General features: G+C 37.1%; 1 long non-coding RNA gene across 1 annotated transcript in view; it reads right to left on the bottom strand.

Moving 5' to 3' along the window:
• Positions 1-13,401: 13,401 nt before the first annotated feature.
• LOC116456658 (uncharacterized) overlaps positions 13,402-20,821 on the bottom strand; it is a 9,253-nt gene continuing 1,833 nt past the window's right edge. Inside the window, exon 3 of the long non-coding RNA XR_004244774.1 lies at positions 13,402-13,744. This is a non-coding gene — a long non-coding RNA (uncharacterized LOC116456658). The remainder of the gene's footprint in view (positions 13,745-20,821) is intronic.

Genomic DNA, 20,821 nt, shown 5'->3' with positions numbered 1-20,821 from the left:
CATGTTTGTTTTTTAGGATCGTATTATATTCTAAGTCCTTTGCATTTCCATGTAAATTTTAAAATAATCTTGGCAATTTTCTTTAAAAAGCCAGTGAAAATTTAAATTCTGATTACATTGAATGTGTTGAATTGCATCAATATATGGAGAATTGACGTCTGAATACAACTGAGAACTCCAATCAAGAGCATGGTTTATCTCTCCATTTATTTACATGTTAGGTTAGGAATAAACCTAACATACTTTGGCAGGCTTATTTCTAAACATTTGGTGATTTTGATTTACTGTTATCAATTGTATTTTTATTTTAATTTTCAATTATTTGTTGCTAGTGTATGGAAATATTATTGAGTTTTGTATATGAATCTTGTATCCAGCAATATTTTGACAACTCACTTCCTAATTTCAATAGTTTGTTTATAGATCCTTTTGTATTTTCTCTATATGCAATCAAGCCATCTGCAAAAATGACAGGCTTGCATTTTTCTTTTCCATAAGAAAGCTGTCAATTTCTTTCTAAGTGCCACTGTTGTATATCTAAAAAGTTTTAATAATATTGGGCATTTAATATGTTTTGGTTCAAAATATTTTTAATTTGTCATTGTGATTTCTTTTATGCATATGCTATTTAGAATAATGTTGTTTAATTTCTAAAGAGCTGTAGACTTCTTTGTTATATTTTCCCCATAAGTATACATTTTATTCTTATTTTCTTTCATTATTAATCTGGCTGGGATCCCCATTATAATGTTGAATTATACTGATAATATAATATGATAGTGGCCATTTGTGTCTTTTTCCCAACCATCAGAGGACAAATAATTGATAATTTACCATAAGAATTATGTTGCCTGTTCATGTTTTATAGATTTTTCTTATGAGATTGAGAATGTTCTCTCTATTCTTTTTTTTTTTTTTTTTTAAGTTATCCTAGGGCAGTGAAGTGTGTCTGAAAGATTTTGGCATATATTTATTTAATCATATCTATTTTTTCTTTTGGCTAATAAAATGAATTGCATTGTTTGATATTCAAATGTTAAACCAACCTTGCCTTCCTGGAATAAACTTCACTTGGTTATGATATTTATTTATTTTACATATCATCAAGTTTTATTTGCTAATATTTTGTTTAACATTATAATGGATGTGCTCATGAGAGATATTGGCCTCTGATTTTCTTTTTCTGCCATGTTTTTGCCAAGTTTTGGTGTCAGGGTTATGCTGACCTCAGAAACAAATTGTAATATGTTTCCCTTTTCTCTATTTTTTTAAAGAGTTTGTATAAATGTAATATTATTTTCTTCTTAAATAAGTGGAAGAATTAAGCAGTGAGAACATCTGAGCCTGTGATATTTTCTATAGAAATTTAAAAATTATGTGTTCATTAAGAAAAGTAGATATAGAACTAATACTTTGGATATTTCTTGTGTTCATTTTGATACTTTTTAAAATGAATTTGTTAATTTCCTCTACGTTGTCAAATTTATCAGCATAAATTAGTTTATAATATCCTCATTATTTATATTTTTCTAAAATTTAAGAAAATTGTTGTAATAGCTTCCTTTTCATTTCTTATGCTGCTTATTAGTTTTTTTGGCTTTAAAAAATCTGTCTTGTTAGGGGTTATTTATTTTATTAATCTTTTCAAAGAGCTACCCTTAGACTTTGTTGATATCCTCTATTATATGCCAGTTCTATTTCCTTGACTTCTGCTTGTGTCTTTCATTTAATTATTCATAGTCTTGTAGATTTTGAGTTAGTAGCTTACATCATTAATTTTATATATTTCTTTTTTTTCCAAGATATGCATTTGAAGCTGTCAATTTTTTTCTAAGTGCCACTGTAGTATACCAAAAAGTTTTAATAATGTTGAACATTTAAAATGTTTTGGTTCAAAATATTTTTAATTTTTCACTGTGATTTCTTCTTTTTTGCATATATTATTTAGAATAATGTTGCTTAATTTCTAAAGAACTATAGACTTCTTTGTTATATTTTAGTTATTGATTGCTAGTTTATTTCTACTATTTTTAAACACCATAACTGTGTGCTTTCAATCCTCTAAATTTTGTTGACCCCTGCTTTATGGACCAGAGCCTGATCTGTTTTTAAAAACCTTCCACATACACGGAAGAAAAGTGCTACCCCTGCAGTTGTCAGGCTTAGGTTGTGTGTCAGTCACATAAAATTGGTTTATTGTGTTATTTGAATCTCCTTTATAATAAAATTTTCTTTTCCATGTTGTGTCAATTAATGAGAGAGGTGTACTAAACTCTCCAATCAAAATAATGGATTTATCTGCTTCTCTTTTTAGTTATGTCAATTTTTGCTTTAAATAATATGAAGCTATATTTTCAGGAGTGTAGGAATTTAAGATTGTTGTGTCTCTCTGTTGACCTGACTTCTTATGATCTTTAAATATATCTATTTGACACTAGTAACACTTTTTTTGTTGAAATCACTTTTGTCTATTATTATTGTCACTGCATCTATTTTGCTTAATATATATGATGTGTCTTCTTCCATTTTTCAGTGTCAGCACATGTGCATTATATCTCTGGTGACTTTTGGTGGTTGAAAACTTATATGTGCATCTTGCTTCTCTTTATTCAAACTGACAATGTTTTTAATTTTTTTAAGATAGGATTTAGTTCATTTATATTAAAAGTATTCATTTATATAATTGGGTCTAAATCTACCATCTCACCATATACTTTCTACATTTCCTACTGGATTATTTGCTCCTTTATTCTTTTTTCTTATTTTGAATTAATCAAATATTATTTTCCCATTTACTCTCCTCTGTTATCTCTTAAATTTTACATAGTCTTGTATTACCTTTTTTAGAGTTTACTGTAGAAATTTCAATATGCATCTTTAAATTATTGCAGCCTAACTTAAGTTTTGCTTTTGTTATGTTTTGAACAATATCCCCTAATTTACCCATGCCCTCTTTTTTCTCATCTTATTATGTTCTTATTTTATATATGTCAGTCTCTCACAGAATAGTATTATTTTGTGTATAACACTCATTATTCTTGTATATTTGCCCACATATTTGTTCTTTCTAGTAAATTTTATTTTTTCAGCAGTACCGTACTCACATCTAGAATCAATTGAGTCCAAGAAAGAATTTTCATTTTCTAATTATTATTGTTACTATCATGTTTCTTATAGGATGAATTCACTCAGTGTTTGCCTGAAAGCATTTTATTACACCTTTTTACTCTAAATTAGCTGTATTGAGAGAGAATACAAATCCAATAATATTCACCAATTTTAAGTGGAATCAGAACACATAATTTTTCCATCACCCCCCAAAATACCCTTGTGCAGTTTTTGAGTCAGTCTCCTCCTTTTTGGCTCAGTCCTTTGCAGTCACTGATCTACTTTTTGTCAGTATAGTATTTTACTAGAATTCTGTGTAGTCACATTCATTGAACACAATGCATTTGAGAGTCATTTATGTTGCTGTGTACAACAGTACTTTATTCCTGTTTATTGCTGACTAGTATTTTGATGTGGGGTATACCACAATTTATTCATTCATTCACCAGTGAAATAAAATTTGGGTTGTTTTTTTGTTTTTGTTCATTATTAATAAAGTTGCTATGAGCATTTATGAATAAATACTTTTTATTACATGCTTTTATTTCTTTTGGAAAAGCACTCAAAAGTGAAATTGCTTGGCCATTTGGTAGTTATTAAGTTGTATAAAAATAGCAAAATATTTCCCCACTGGCTATACCATTTTACATCCCCATGAGAAATTTATAAGAATTACAGCTGCTCTTTATCCTCATCAATAATTAATATTGCCAGTCTTTTTACTTTAGCCATTCTAGTGACCGAAGACAGGTATTTTATAGTGGTTTTAATTGAATTTTACCTAATAATTGATAATATTGAGCATTTTTTGTTGTGACCATTTTCAATTCCTATATTCTTTTTGATGCACTATTAAAAGCTTTATCTTTTAAAAATTCAATTATGTGTCTTATGAATATTGTGATATGACAGATTTTAAATATATTCTGAACACAAATTCTTGTTCAGATATATATTTGCAAGTAGTTTCCAGTTTGTGGCTTCCCTTTTCTTTTTCTAATGGTGTCTTTGAAAAGGCAAAAAAAAAAATTGATGAAATATAATTTATTGATTTCTTTATGATTTATGGTTGCCTAATTCAAGGTCATAAAGATACTTTTTCTAGAAATTTTATAGGTTAAGCTCTTACATTTAGGTATATTATTCACTTCTAGTTAATTTATGTGAATGGTGAGAGTATATGATATTTATTTTTCGAAATGTTATCTATCTTTTCTAAGACAGTATGTTAAAAACTATATCATTTCTTATTGTATTACACTGATATTTTTGTCAAAAATTTATTGATTATATATATGTGGGTATATTTATAGACTCTTCATTATGTTCAATTAATTTATATATGTATTCTTATACCAATATCACACTGTCCTAATTACTAATTTTAGAGTAATGCTTAAAGTTATGTATTAGAAAGCCTCCAAATTTGTTGTTAATTTTAAATGTTGATTTGGCTATTCTAGATTCCTCATTTACATATAATTTTAAAAATCAACTAACCAATTTTTACAAAAGGGTTTGCTAGACTTTTGATTGGAATTACATTAAATATATAGATCCATTTGGAAAGGCTAGATATATTATCAATATTGAAGCCTGTGCTTTGTTAAATTCTTGAGTATTTTATAATTTTATGCTACTGTATATGATATTTCTAAAACTTTTAATTTCTAAATGTTTATCATATATATAAATGCAATTGATTTTCATATATTGACTGCTATCATTTGAAGGTCCCCTCCAAAACTTATGTTGAAATTTAAATGCCATTGTACTAGTCTAAGGAGGTGGGATCATTAATACTTGATTAGGTCATGAGCTCTCTGCCCTCATCGATGGATTAATGCTATTATTGTGGGAATGCGTTCTTTATCACAAGGGTGCTTTCCTTATGAAAGGATGGGTTTGGCCCCCTTTTTTTCCTCTCTCTTGCCCTCTCTGTGCCCTTACAACATGAAGTAATGCAGTAAGAACACCCTGAAAGAAGCTGGCCCCTCGATTTTGGACTGCCTACCTTCCAGAATAATGAGCCATTAAATATATGTTTATGACAAATTACCCTGTTCATGGTTTTCTGTTATAGCGCCAAAAAATGGACTGACATTGACCATCTCACCTATGACCTTGATAAACTCACATATTAATTCTAGTAGCTTTTTGTACATTTTTCAGGAATTTTACAGAAATCTTTAGGATGCCTGTAAGTGAACAGTTTTATTTTTTTCCTTTCTAATCTAAGTGCCTTTATTTATTTTTCTTGCCTCATCATGCTGGCTAGTATCTCTAGCATAATAATAAGAAATGATGAGTACAGGGCTGGTGGGGTGGCTCATGCCTATAATTCCAGCATTTTGAGAGGCCAAATCACCTGAAGTCAGTAGTTTGAAAACAGCCTGGCCAACATGGTGAATCCCCATCTCTTAAAAATACAAAAATTAGCTGGGCATGGTGGTGCACACCTGTAGTCCCAGCTACTTGGAAGGCTGAGTTAGGAGAATTGCTTGAACTTGGGAGGCAGAGGTTGCAGTGAGCCAAGATCGCCCCATTGCACTCCAACCTGGGTGACAGGGTGAGACTCCATCCATCTCAAAAACAAACAAACAAACAAACAAAAAACATGATGAGTACAAACATCTTTGTCTTGGTTCACCTAATGATAAAAAAAAATTGTCTTTCACTATGAATATATGTTTGTTGTAAGGTTGCATGGGTGCTCTTTATTAGGCTAAAGGAATACCGTTTTATTTCTAGTGTGCAGTTTTTATCAATTTGAGTATGTTCTCTCTGCTTCTATTTTGTGGTGTGATTTTAAAAAGTCATAAATGCATCTTGAATTTTGTCAAATTCTTTTTTGTATCTATTGAGGTGATCATATGGTTTTTATTCTCTAAGTTTGTTAATATGGTCAATTACATTTATTGATTTTTAAGTGCTAAAACAACACGGTCTCCCTTAACTAAGCCATATATTATAAAGTGTTATCCTTTTCATATATTTCTGGAACCAATTAGCTAAAAGTTTTGATAAGAATTTTAGTGTGTGATTTTACTTTTATAATGTCTTTGTCTGATCTCAGTGCCAGTGTCGTGCTAGTTTCATAAAATTAGTTGGAAAGTTTTTACACCTGCTCTGTTTTTTTGGAAGAGTTTGTGTAGGATTGGTATTACATTTTCCTTTAATGTTTGGAATAATTCACCATGCTAGCCATGTGAACATGGGTTTCTTTATAAGCAGGTTTTTAATATACATTCAACTTCTAAAATCATTATAGGGCTACTATGCGATCTATTTTTTTCTTAAATGATTTTTGGGATTTTGTAGTGTTCAATAAATTTGTCCACTTAATCTCAGTTGCCAAATTTACTGGTATAAATGTACTTTTCTAATATGTTTTTATTTTTCTGTAGGATTTATAACAAAGTACTCAATTTCATTTCTGTTATTGGTGATGTGTTTTCTTTCTTTCTTTTTTCTTTCTTTTCAGCTTGTCCCAATGTTTATCGAAACTGTGTTGATCTTTTGAAGTGATCAAATTAAATTCTTTGAGTTTTAAAAATTTTATGCATTTCATCTTTTATTGATTTCTGCTCTTATTTTTATTATTTTCTTTCTTCTGCTACTTGAGTTTCACTTGCTCTTTTAAAAAATATGTATCTTTTGGGTAGAAGCCAAAATCATTTTGACATTTCTTATTTTCTAATATAAGTATGTGATGCTATCAAATTAACTCTTTTCGTGGCTTCGTCTATGTCCCAGTTATTTTGATGTTTCTTTTTCATTTTTGGTCAGTTTAAAATATTTTCCAATGTTTCTTGTGATTTATTCTCTGATCCATATTTATATTATTGTGCATTATTTAATTTCCAATTATTTGTGGATTTTTCCAGATATCTTCTTGTTATTTATTTCCAATTTAATTGCATTGTTTATGTCAGTCCTCTTAGGTTTACAGAGATTTTAAAATATATTTATATGTATATATTATATGTAATATATAATAAAATACAAATTTATAAATATATATAATAAAATGTGAATATATATAGTGATATATCTTTTAAGTGCATTCCTTGTGGCTACTTACATTTTGGTCTTCATTACAAAAAGTAATCAGAAGTTTTTTGTCTTTTGTGACATTACAGGTATTTATATTTAATGTAATTATTGATATTGTTGGATTTAAATGTGTCATATTACAATTATATTTTTGAGGCCAGGCGAGGTATCTCATGCCTGTAATCCTAGAACTTTGGGAGGCCGAGGCAGGCGGATCACCTGATATCGGGAGTTCAAGGCCAGCCTGACCAAAATGGTGAAACCCTGTCTCTATTAAAAACACAAAATATTAGCTAGGTGTGGTGGCATGTGACTGTAATCTTAGCTACTCGGGAGGCTGAGGCATGACAGTCACTTGAACCCAGGAGACGGAAGTTGCAGTGAATAGTGATTGCGCCACGGCATTCCAGCCCGGGCAACAAAGTGAGATCTGTCTCAAGAAAAAAAAAAAAAAGGGAAAAAAAAAAAACCTAAATTATCTTTTTGGTCCTACCTGTTATTCGTTCCTCCTTTTCCTATTTATTTGTCTTATTTTGCATTGATTATTATTTTTTGATTCCATTTTGTTTCTACTATTACATAACTTTATAAGAAATATATCACCTTACAATAGCATACTTACAGCTTCCATCCCTTGTGCTGTTTTTGTCACATGTTTTAATTCTACAAATGTTATACAATTCATAAGACATTGTGGATTTGTTTTGTATGAAACTATGAATTGTCTTTCAAATTTATTAAAATATACAAAGGAGCACTTTATATATCTGTCTATATGTTGATCACTTCTGGTGCTCCTCATTACTTTAGATCCAAATTTCTATCTGGAACCATTTTTCTTCTGCTTAAATAATTTTAGCATTTTTCTTCTTGTGGATGTCTCATGTTCATAAATTCTCCAGCTTCTGTTCCTTCTGTAATAAATCTTTGTATCTCTTTTATTTATAAGAGAAATTTGTGCTAGATTTACAAAATTGAATTTTTTTCTTTCTTTTATTTTCTCTTCTTTTTTCTTTCCTCTTTCTTGCTTCCTTCTTTCCTCCTCTTTCTTTTTCTTTCTGTCTTTCTCTTCCTTTGCTTCCTTTTTTCTTCTTTCTTTCCATACTAAAGGATGTCTCTACTGTCTCTGACATGTTCTGTTTCTGAAGAAAATCTATGTTTATTCTTGTTTGTCCCTCCTTATATAATATGTCTTCTCTCCTCTGTTTTTAAGATTTTCTTCCTATTGCTGGTAGCAGAATTTTGATTATGATATCTCACTTTTTTATAATTTTAATCTTCTTAGGATTTGTAAAATTTGTTGAATCAGCTATTTATAGTTTGCATCAAATTTATAAAATTTTGGCCATTATATTTTGATATATTTTTTCTTCATTTCTTCCTTTTTTCTGAGATTCCAAGTGTAGATATGTTAGACTGTTTGATATTGCCCCACAGATTATCATACTATTTGCATTTTATTTCATTTTTTTTATTCTTTGCTTCACATTTAATAGTTTCTGTTGCTGTGTCTTCAAGTTTATGATCATTTCTTCTGCAATGTACATTTTGCTGATATTCCAATCTAGTGTATTTTAAATTCAGACTTCCTAGTGTCTATGGAAGTTTCATGTGCCTTTTAGAGAACTTTCATCACTCTCTTTCATGTCTCTGTTCTCCTTAATTTTTGTGATCATATAAAGTATTTTTTGCATCTGTTTTATGTCCTTTTTCCTTCTTGTTCCATCATATCTGTCATTTCTGAGTAGTTTTTATTCATTAACTATTATCCTGGTTAGTAGTCATGTTTTTCTCATTCTTTCTTATTGAGTGCCAGATACTGGGTTTTGTTTTTGTTTTTGGTTGATGTATTTTGTTGTATTCCTTTAGATACTGTTACATTTGCTTCTGATGCACAGTTCAGTTATTTGAGTCCGTTGGATTTTTTTGAGGCTTTTAAAAGTGCTGTCAAGGTTTGCCTAGAGAAACTTTTGTTCTAATGCTAAGTTAGTTTTAGTACTAAGATGATAACTTAGGAGGAGTCTATTCAGGTACCCTTTCCATTATAACCTATGCTGGTGAAAACACAAGCAGTTCTCAGCCCTGAGTAAACTCTAAACATGGTTTCACTGACTCTTCTTCAATTAATACCAAATGTTTGCAGGTTTCTCTTTACCCCGGTTCCTCTGCACTGGCTCAGGCTGCATTGACCCCAGAGAAGAAAAGAGACAGTGCACGTCAAGTCACCTAGCGAGGACTCTGCTCTCTGGAATGAAGTTATCTTATCCTTAGTGCATTCACAGTTATCAAGTATCTTTACAGAATGATTTTCCCGTTTATCTTGTTATTTTTAGTTCTTATAGTGAAATGTTAGCTTTCATGACATATTAGAGTCAACCTGGAAAAATGGAAGATTTCTTACAGACCCAAGTCTGTGGGGAAAACAAATGTATTAAATCCATAGATATATCTCTATTAAATGTGCCATACTCAACAAGGTAGATTGTTTATTAATTCTTGCAAAAGAATAGAGCTCATGAGGTAGCCACATATAAACTCAAAGGAGTCAAAGGTTCTACCTGTTAAAATATTAGAGTGTATTGAAACATTAAGAATCTCCCCTCCAACTCTCAACCCAGCATCTCTGCACCTTGTCATTCACTTTGTGGGATGGTTTCAGGTCAATGCGGAAATTGACCAGAAATGCTCATAAGAGCATAATACTTGGAAGATATATAGAATTCTATAAGTATTCAAGTAAAGGAAGGGAGGAAAGCTTTATGAGTGAGTGAACTTGGGATACATTTGAGATAGGTAAGTAAAATATGTGAATCAGAAACTAATCAGGTGGGCAAAGTGCATTCTAGATGGAAGAAACAGAATGAGCAAAGCCATTGGGTCACATGATAAGAAAAAGATTCGAGCAGAGACATGGAGATAAATTAAGACTTTTAGAAAAGCAAATTGTTATTCCCTTAGGAAAGGCCTTGGTGGCCAAAGAGAAGCATGAGTAGTTCTTTACTGGCAGATTTAAATGCTCTGAGGCAGAAACCATGTGTAGGTTTGTGTATTACTAAATTCGTGGTGGAGTCTCAATTTATACAGATTAGATTTTAAACTCAGTGTGGCAGATAAAATTGTGCACTGCTAAAACTACCTTTTAATGATCTCTTCATTACTCCATTAAATATGATATACAGAAATACTGTCTCTTAAAAAATTCCAACATCACCAGTTTTCTTCCAGCCCTGTAATAGATTTCCATATTTGAGAACAAGATAAAGTCATTGGCTTATGGACAGGAGCCATATTATATAGAAAGTTCATATCTGTAATAAGCAGACTAACTCGCTCTCAGCACTGGGGGAATTTAGTAGAGTTCACACATGTTAATTGCATGTAAGTTGTGGCTCCACTGGGATCTCATTAGGATGGATTGTGGTAGAAGATACTGCAGTAGTGTGATGACTGGGGAGGCTTTCTGACTTCCAGGGGAAAAGTAACTAAAATTTTACTTGTGGCCCATTTTGAAAGGCTTGACAAGTTATTTGGTTTGAGTGCTGAGAATGTCAATGGTGAGGAGAGGCAAAAAAAAAAAAAAAGACTTGCATGAGGGGAAGATGACGGAGCATTCACTATAATAGGAGGCTCGGCCATGCGGCTGCTTTCTGTGCAGTGAGGGGAAGGGCGTTTTGTTGAAGATGCTATGGCTATCCAGTTAGTGATGCTTGGAGGACAGAAAAATGCAGGGCTGGACATAGGAATGACTAGATCTCCAGGCTGACAGCTGTCTGCACATGTCATGTTTGAAACTATGGCCTTGAGTAAGACTATGTGGACTTAGCCAGAGATTAATAAATGGATTTGTAGTTCAGAGAAGCCTTGGCATACTGGTAAGCATTACTTTTCCCTAGTAGGGTCTACTAAATTTCATTACATAGACCTTGGAAGATATCACCCAAGCCATAATCTCATCTCATGCAGCAGTAGCTCTTCATCTGTTTGCCCTCAGTGGGTGTTCAGGTAGGGAGTGGTTGTTATTTGCTGACCCTGATCTTACATGGTCTTCATCACCCAAAGAGCTCTGCTCTGTCCCTAGAATGAGTATATCAGCATGTGGCCAAGGCGATCTCATAGGGCTGGTGACAAGTATTCATTCATCAGACAAAAACTTATCACCTTGAAGTCACCAGCTGCATACTGAAATATCAGACCTGAGAAACTGATCAACTTTCAACTTCAGCAAAAGGTGTTTGAGTTTGGCCCCTCTGAAAGACAAGTCATAATTCTGATTTTACTTGAATGGTAGAGAGAATAATGTGACATTTTATTTGCACAAAGAGTACTTTCCAATATCTCATTGTATATGCAGTATATAATTCACTAAGATCCTTGTCATGCTTTTCCTAATTATTTCTTTTTTTGGGAGGGGGAAGTTATACAATTCATTTTTATAACATTTTAATGTAAAACTAACACCATATTGTGAGCAAGATATCATAGTTTATGTAATTCCCTTGGATTTATTGCTTGCGGTTCTATGTATTAATCATAATATCACACATTAGAAATTGCTTCTCTACCTTGCCCATTATATTTATATAGAGGGTCATAATTACCAATGTATTCATTTTCAAAGTCTTTTGGTTTGACTCCAGTCTCATTTATTATGGTTGCATTATTTCTGTAATGCTGTTTATTAGTTGGTGCCAATCAATATCATAATACATTTTGCTGTGTTGCAGCCAAGTCATATAATAGATAAAAAATTCTGTGAGTCACATCTTTTACTACCCTGTCAGTTGCCTGAGAATGAAACTAATTGAAAAATTTCTCCATATGCATTTAAAAGAGGCATATATTTGCTGTGACATGGGCAGAGACACAGCTCAGATTTACAAGAGAGAATGTCGTTACCATATAGCAGGCCTCATTTTTCTCACTGGTAAAATCAGGTTCACCTATCTCAGGGTTTGTTAATCTAAGGTTTGCAGAGCCCGAATTTCCTTGGAGCCTTAGGGGAGGTTCTGAGAACTTGGGACCCCTCTCCATTTATGCCAACAAGAGCAGCTACACTTTTGTTTCATATATTGTATATGTGGATATAAGGATCCATGCATAATTATGTTTTAATAAAAGTTTCCATGAGTCTAATATTATATGATTTCATGAAGCAAAATACTTAGATTCCTATGGATATGACAGAAATAATAGATCATGAGCCCGTGGAGCTCTTTGTGTGAATGCCTGGATATTTGGAGGTACCTAAGGATGAGTGCAGGAAGCGGAATCTCATTAAAATGAAGAAAGCACACCTTCATTCATGTACTGAGCATTGCTTCCCGGGGAAATACGACGTGTTGAGACAATGTCCCTAGTGTCAAGGCTGGGGACATTGGCAGTGTTGACAATGGGTACATTATCTCCACATGCTGTATTGAGGGGAAGGTTCAGGGCAATTGAGGCAGACACCCCAGACTGGGCCATACTAGAAGGTTACCAAGGCACCAACCCTCTGGCTCACCGTCTTCTGGAAGTCACAGCGGCTAACTTATATTCACATTGGTTTCTACCCTACCACAGCCTGCAGAATCTTGTGTCCATAACTTTTATTTAATGTTTCTTGAATAATATCAAGGAAAACATACCCAGGAAAGAAACATGAAAGGGATGTGGAGTGATAGGAATGGAGCTGATAGGAGCTAACCACATTCAAGAGGATTTGGGGTTCATGTTCCCATAGGTAGGCTGATACACACCTGGGCAGATGTTGCAACAGCAATCTTTCAGAGCTGTGAGGGCAAGGTATGTCCAAACAGGATGGAATATTCCACCTCCATCCTGAAGCTGATAGTGTGGCTGTGTATGTGCAGCTAATACATCCTGAAAGAGCGTGACCGTAGTCCAAATACCTGTATGGAGATGTGAGTTCTGCAGGGGTGTTATATTGAAGTACATCAGTCAAGCAAAAGTAGGAGATATTTGTTTCTGAATGCAGGTAGATGTGTTGCATTGATTTTTAGGCTCCTTGAAACTATTGGTAGTAACCCTTTCCCAAGGCCACCACACTACACAACTCTGAGAAGCACCAGGCACATGGAAAGCAAGAGGAAAGGTAACTCCTGAAGCTGAGTGGCGTGGCAGCCCTGAATCCCAGTATTAAGTCGCCATCCTCCAGCTGTCTTTGGCCACCTCTGTCTAAACAGCTCAAGGGTGCATCAATAATCTACATTTTCTAAACCGAGCACACTCCCTACTTCCCTATCCTCACTTCCCTCTGACCCCTAGTCCCCTGTATGCTCTTCATCGTGGTGGTGAAGCGTTGTCACCCCTTGGTCACCTCCATCACATTTGCTTTCTCATTCCCTAAGATCAGCCAGCTACACAGCCAAGTGACACATCCTTCCCCTTTTGCTCTGTCAAGCTTCTGTAACTGGCATCGTTAACCTTTGGGACCTCATATAATCTTCGCAGCTGAGAAGCTCTCTGACAGCTTCCTCTGGCTTGGGGACTCTCTCCTTTAGATGAGAGCTGGGTAGAACATCATCCAGGTCAGCTTCTCAGAGCTCGGTGTTGATTGCGGACCTTCATTCTTTCTTTCCTAGTGCATACAGGATAAAAGACAGCTTAGTGCAAGGTATTTCACTTTAAGACCCCCAAATGCTTACGAACTTACTTCCTGATTATTTCTATGCAAGGACCCCATGCTTATGACTCAAGGCCATTCTCCTTTCCTGCATGATTTTGCTTTCATTTTTCAACTGTCCCCTGGAAGGCCTGTTCTCCATCTCCACCCATCAAAGTTCTCACCATCAATTCCACTATATGTGGGCACCTGGGCACCCTTCCCACAGTACCTCTGCCCCACACAACTCAGACTTCCTATACTGAAAGTTGGATTTGCCCTTTTCATTCTGAAAACACAGCCAGTTGTTATGTTTTTCCTTTTCGGAGCTGAAAACATAGGCAGACAGACTCAATTACCATAGGTCGGAGGTTGAATCAACCCACAGCATTTCAAGCTTCTGCTGGAGAATCCTGATTTGTCCTTCTGAGGAAAATTACAAAATAAAATTTTTTTTTTAAATTGACATTTTATGACTCCAAGAACAGTGAGCAAATGCAGTGTTAAAGAGTTGGGTATATATAGCTATTTAGGGTTTGTCTTTTTAAATAAAATTTAAGAAACACGAAGCTTCCAAAGGTACTCAACTGTTACCCAAACTGTCTTACTTCATCTCTGAGTACTATAACTTTCCACTTGAAGGCATGTGATGGTCACAGTGATTGGGCAATATTGTATATCGATTATTTCATATATTTATTTGTAAGAAATGAAATTTGCTTGCTAATGTATGAACTCAGCAGCCTTCTGCTAATATACTTACAGTTCTAAACAGTAGACAATATATTGCTAAGTTTCTATATTAAATATTATAAAGGTGACAGATTCCTTTGTTGCTCTGAAAATGTAAGATTTTGATTTACCTTTCTCTTTTTAGGCATACTTTACCCAAAAATGTGACCCTAGCATATTCAATACAAACAAACTGAAATCTATTTTTTCTAGCATTTTCACTAGACTGGAAGACAAAACAGAATTAATTTATAGCTTGCTTTTCTAATTTATGAATCCCAACAATAATCCAAATTCATCTGAAGCCCATTTTCTCTTTATTTAGTATCATTTTGTTGTTGTCATTGTTTTTTTTTTTTTTTTTTTTTTTGAGATGGAGTCTCACTCTTGTCGCCCAGGCTGGGGTACAATGGTGCAACCTCAGCTCACTGCAATCTCTGCCTCTCAGGCTCAAGTGATTGTCCTGTCTCAGCCTCCCCGGTAGCTGGGATTACAGGCACACATCACCACACCTGGCTAATTTTATTAAAGTGTATTTTTAGTACAGACGTGGTTTCACCAGGTTGTCCAGGCTGGTCTCGAACTCCTGACCTCAGGTGATCCACCCACCTCTGCTTCCCAAAGTGCTGGGATTACAGGTGTGAGCTACCACATCTGGCCTGTTTTTTTTTTTTTCTAACCAGTGTCTTTACATTTGGATCATTCACAGTGAAATTCCTCTTTCTTTTTTTTCTTTCAGTAATGGCATTTCCAACCCTATTTCTCATGAACTCTGTTCTGTTGAACAGTTTCAGGAATAGTCTTCTCTCCTGTCTATCTGAAGACACATGTTGAGTTTTCAGCCTTTTGTTTCCAAATTGAGTCATCCTGTCTCCTTCCTATTTTTAATGCAAAACATCCTGTATCTGTTTTTCAGGCTACTGCATACGTCTCCCTCTTTTTGGACTGTCCGTAGTGACGTTCTGTTAGCTTTGTGGTTGTGGAGTGTCTGTGTCTTCTCCACCTTAGGAGATCTCTGAGGGACGCTCCTCATAAAGTGTGGGCACGGGGTAGCTACCATATGTGTGAATAAATTTTTAAAAATACTGTATATAGTGTGCAGACATGGCATTAGCCACTTATTCCAAAGTCATGTGTATTAGCTTAGAAACTATAAATTGTGTCAGATTGAACGTTTGGTTGTCTATCTGGCCAAATGTCCTCATGATCTGATGAAGACGTCTTGTCCTGGCATATGGACGTTAGTGTTGGATGATTGTTTGGGAGCAGGCCTGTGCATGTTGGATCCCTACACTCGACCACTGGATGCCAGTAGCATCTCCCTCTCCCAAGGGTGACCACCCAAAATGTCTCCAGACATTGCGAGATGTCCCTGTGGGGCACTGTGTGTGGCAAAATCATTCCTGGCTGAGAAAACCATCCAAGAGCAGGTGTTAATTAAGGACAGATGTCCAATGCCAGCATAGAGAAAGAAGAACACCTAGAAATGAAAGGCATTTAGAGTCCCGCATGTTGACGACTGTCAGAATACATTAAATACATCACATTATTCTGAGGCAAAACATTCTTTTTGAGTGATTTTGGTAAGTGTCTGCATAACAGCAGTTTCAAAGGAAAAGAGTTTTGCTTGAAGTGAGAATTTATCCAAAGGTGAAATAAGAGGATCACATCCAACATTCGTCCTAGAAAGATTGAGAATTCTTTTGCTCTTGACAGAAGAGGGAGGGCTTTTTTCCTTCATTTAAATTTTTTTTTTTTTCACTTCTGGTCCATCAGGAATATCTCAGATTCAGAATAAAGTATTGGTATTCCACAGAAGACAAGGAAAAAGGCCCAATGCCCCAGCTCTTGGTTGCAAATATTGTGCAGAAAGATTTCCCTGAGTGCCAAGAAAAGATTTTTTTTCCTTTTTAGCAAAAAATGTAAAAGCCTCAGTTAACTCACAGAAATAAAAAGGACACAGGGACGTGCCTGTCAATCAAAAATAGTTGTAAGAAATCAAGGATCTATGGGCAGAACTGGTTTTAAATAACTCACTCTCTCCGCCTGGCTCAGCCTCGTTCCGTGAAAACAGAAGCCTGGCCGGGTCGTTAGTGCCAGGCGGAAAGGACTGTGCCCAGCTCCCCAGAAGGGCACTTGTGGTTCCCTGCACACAGCTGGTGATGCCCAGGGTCGCAGGGCATCACCACACAGGCACCCATGGTGACTTCAATCTTCCTGCTTGTTGATGTCCACCTTTCTTCTAATCCTATACAGGGGGCAGAAAACCTGTTCTCAGAGCTGTTCTTTTTCAGATTCTGAGGTGAGGAAAAGATTGTAGTACATACAGGCTGAGTAAGGTGCGAGGGAATTTTGAAATACAGTGAAAGTTTTGAGTTTTTAAAGCTGGCACTGCTGGTCCTGGACGCGTGCCATGAGGTGGCCAAACCTTTCCATCCGTGAGTGGCAGCTCTCACAAGCTCTATCCTTAAACCATGGCTGTTGGCCTGCATCCTAATGGATATTGTGAAGCGTTTTTCCCCCTTAAAGGAGACTGTATTTATCTCTTAGAAAGTAGAGCAACCCGGAGCCTAGCGAGCATTTCTCTGCTTCATCAAAGGCCGTTGATTTCACTTCCTCTGCTTTAGAACATTAACTACATGGCCCTCGGCATAGGGAGGGCTTGTCACCAAGATTCCTTTCTTGCCTATAAACGGCAGAGTAGAGTCTCACACACCCGAGATGGAGCCGTGGAGAAGGCACAGCTGTGTCCTTCCAGAGCCTTTCCCGATATGGACTTGCTGATTATGTTCACGATGTTCTAAGACACCGACCCCAGAGGGGCTGCCCAGAGTTCTGATCTCAAGGAAAACTCTGAGTATTCTTCAGTCTCTCGCACCTGGCAAAGCGCAGGGAACCAAGCTCACCTCCAGTTCACCCACCAAATATCTTGGGGTCTCCAGCAAGACTGTGCACTTCAGTTTCTTTGCCCCTGCAGTGAGGGGAAAGGTGACCCTCCTCCTCCCACATGGACATTTAGTGATGATCAAATTCAGCAACATGTGCTTGTATCAAGTATGGAAGTCAGCCCTGAGCCATAATAGCCTCCCCCAAAGTAGTCACAGAGCTATCAAAGCTCAGTGTTACAAAAGCAAATCAAGCAAGCTGAACTCAAAGTTGTCCACCAGAAGATTCTAGAAAAGGATGGGCTTTCCTGGGCTGAGCCTCTGACTTGTCTTTACTCAAACATCATTCAGCAAACACTGATGACCCCATCCTATGTAGTGTGAAGGTCAGGGGAGCAATCCAAAAGACACAGCGTCCCGCCATCAAAACGCTGTGTGCATTCCCGTGGTGCCCTGGCAGAGCAAAGCCGGCTCAATGACGGGTATAACCCAACCCAGGGAGACATCCAGGTGGCAGAGGGAAGGCTGCACTTGACTCTCATTTGCCAAGTAAACATTTTCCAAAGGGTTTAAACCCATTGCATTCTCATTTGAGCTGGCTCCTTTGTGGCATATGGAAGGCCCCTCTGAGGGCTTGCTGGGGAGGAGGAAGGGGAGCTTGACAGCCTTCCTTATGTCTCAGGCCTCCAGATGGACAAAGTCTGAATCGGGCACAGGCAGGGCCCTGACCAGTGCTCCAGGACTGATGTTTCCTGGACGTGGCAAAGATGCTGGCAGTCAGGAAGGAGAACCTGTGTGTTGGTGCTCGGAAGCAGTTCCTGAAGATCTCAATCTTCGGCTGTCCCCAGCACACCTCCTGACACTAGGAGTCTCCACACACCTAAGCCAGCCGCTGCCTTCCAGAACCCACCTGTTCAGGAGGCCCAATTCCCTTTAAAGAATAGTCTTCCTTACACATGGTGCGCAATAGTCTCCCCCAGTACGTGGTCCGTGGGTCAGAAATTACGTTTCTCCCTCCACAGCGGTCTGTGCTCTCACTCACCCACAGGCTCGCCCAGCTGGCAACCCTCCTTCCTCCCGGCTGGCTGGCTGTGGCTGGCGGCTGCTCTAAGGTGCCCCAGCACTATTCCTGCTGTGCTGTAAGCCTGCATGCCCTCCCGCAGGACGCTCTGGTGGAGACACCACATTCTGGCTCCATGTTACACCGCGTGGCTTTCAGAGCTGCTAAGGCCTCTCTCCTAGAAGGCGCCATTGCACACCCCCTCTCAAGTCTCCTCCCATCCTGCCAGGGGCTGGCAGGGGCCCTGTGTGTCTGGACAGCACTCCAGCACTGGATTGCCCTTCCGCATCTGACAACAATGCTCTGTGTGTTAGGAAACCCAGCTTTTCTGTAGCCTCTGGGTATGGGCGACAGTAATTGCCAAGTCACAGAGGGAGTTGCCACAGAGCTGGAGGTGAAGCGTCTGACCCAGAGTCTCCTCCTGTTGAGTGTGGACATTGGAGGAGAAATCGGGCCCCGGAATTGGATTATCTTCCTAGAATACGCATTCCTGTTAAGTTCTTCTCTCCATCATTCTCCCTGCCTGGGGCTAGCTCCTTTCTGTCCTCTGAAATTGCTTCCCATGTCTGCCACTTTTACTCTGTCTTGAGTAGGAAAAAGAATACAACAGGAATAGACTGGGTGTGTGCCTTGTGCTGGCTTTGTTTGCAGTCTTAATTTTTCGGATCTTTGCTGTAGGTGCTATAATGGGAAAGACAAGTGCTGCCTTCAATGGATAACTATTATTAATTTAAAATCTACATGCTAAATGTGAGCGGGGAGAAGCCCAGCTCATTATCCAGATTCTAACACACAGAAAAATGAGTTGGGCACCGCTAGTTATAAATCCTCTCCTCTAAGAGATATTTGCAGCTGGCTAAGATGATCCTGATGTAATGGAAGCATTTAATGTAGAAAATGTTGTTCTATTTCTCTTCTTGATAGCACCAGACAACCAGGGCGTTGAGGTGGGGGAGAAGAGCTAGAGAGGAAGGCTGCCCAAGAAAAGCAATATGTTTGCTACGCTGATCAATAAGAAGATTAACTTACCCAAGTAGAAGATGTATCAATCTTGTTATTGATCAGTTTAGCACACATATTGGTGTGCTGGTATAGGATTACAGAGCTGTCTGGGCAGCTCTTCATCAGGTCCTGGGTAGATAGCTATTCCTGGTGGCAACTGTGGGACCTCACACTTGCGGTGCATGCATCAATAGCAAAGGTCACCTCTCTTCTCTTCTCATTCAAGGTGATCTCTGGAGAAGGGGACTGAGGGAGAGAGAGAGGTGGGATTATGTCAGTGGGCAGCATGTACTGGATTCAAGGTTAATCGACAAGCTCTTGTTTAGTGAGGGGCTCCTGGGACCTGAACTCAAAAAGATAATAATAATGAAAGCTTTTACGTGTTGAATATTTGGTGAGAGCTCAGAGAAAATCATTTTAAGCATCCACATTTGTGACTCAGCTGCGATCATTGAATGTACCCTATACCTGAGTGCTGATAAGTAGACTAATGTCTATTTTCAGAAATAGCAAAAAAGGTGGCAGATTTTATTCTTTAGAAATAGCAATGACTTAAATATCTTTAGAAAAATGGCAAATACTGTATTTTGAATCACAGATATGGAATACTTAAGAGGTTTTTGAGGTGATATTTCATGTAGCTTTTAAAATTGTGTGTTCATTCAATAAATATTTACTGCACACAAAGTCTAAATCTTTTGGCTTGTGACAAAAGATCAATCTACTGTGTACTTCTAGTGCTAATCCACTTTGAGAAAGAGTGAATGGAGCAGAATGAGATGACATCATTCCAGGAGCCGAAGAGCTTCTTTCACCCACACTCAGCTACAACTCCAAGGAAAGGGCAAATCCTTAGATTAATTCTTCACAATTATTATTATCTGCAACTTGAGTAATTGTATTATAAAACTAAATTTCATTCCTAGTTAATTCCACAATGGTTTGGCTCATTTCACCTCATTTCATAAAAGGTAAATACTTGGCCCAAGATCCTTTGCTTCTTATTTCTCTTCAAAACCTGAGAACTGAAGCTCATTGCAGAGGGACTCGGATACCATCACATCCTAAGGTATTACAGACAAGATGGCGCGGTGGCTCACGCTTGTAATACCAGCACTTTGGGAGGCCGAGGCGGGCGGATCACGAGGTCAGGAGATCGAGACCACGGTGAAACCCCGTCTCTACTAAAAATACAAAAAATTAGCCGGGCATGGTGGCGGGCACCTGTAGTCTCACCTACTCAGGAGGCTGAGGCAGGAGAATGGCGTGAACCCAGGAGGCGGAGCTTGCAGTGAGCCGAGATCGCGCCACTGCACTCCAGCCTGGGCGACAGAGCGAGACTCCGTCTCAAAAAAATAAATAAATAAATAAAAT

Source organism: Hylobates moloch, unplaced genomic scaffold (assembly GCF_009828535.3).
Source record: "Hylobates moloch isolate HMO894 unplaced genomic scaffold, HMol_V3 SCAFFOLD_17, whole genome shotgun sequence".
Taxonomy (NCBI): domain Eukaryota; kingdom Metazoa; phylum Chordata; class Mammalia; order Primates; family Hylobatidae; genus Hylobates; species Hylobates moloch.
The sequence above is the reverse complement of the archived record's forward strand: the minus strand, read 5'-3'. Positions and strand labels throughout refer to the sequence as shown.